Here is a 384-nt window from a genome sequence, read left to right on the forward strand (position 1 = left end):
AATTACCTGGATACTCTCTTTGTTCATTAAGGATGTGTTCTCATTTGTGTCATATTTATGATTTTAATTCTCAACAAGAAAAAATTTGGTGCAAACTCAGGTTAATAACTTTTTTTTACACTTTTACATATTTATCCTGTCAGAGTGAGCTTTAAAGGGCTGAGGAGATGGTTCTGTGGTTAAAGTGCTTGCTCTGCGGGCAGGAAATGTAAGATAAGTTCAGATGCTCAGAACCCACAGAATGTTGAGTGGGTATGGCAGGGCATCTATAATTCTATCAATCAGAACAAGGAGATGAGCTAGAAGAGAAACAGTCTAGCTACATTAGCCACGATCTGAGTTCTGGATTCAGGTGGAGTGCTTACCTTAACATATAACGTGGGA

Source organism: Mus caroli, chromosome 4 (assembly GCF_900094665.2).
Source record: "Mus caroli chromosome 4, CAROLI_EIJ_v1.1, whole genome shotgun sequence".
Taxonomy (NCBI): domain Eukaryota; kingdom Metazoa; phylum Chordata; class Mammalia; order Rodentia; family Muridae; genus Mus; species Mus caroli.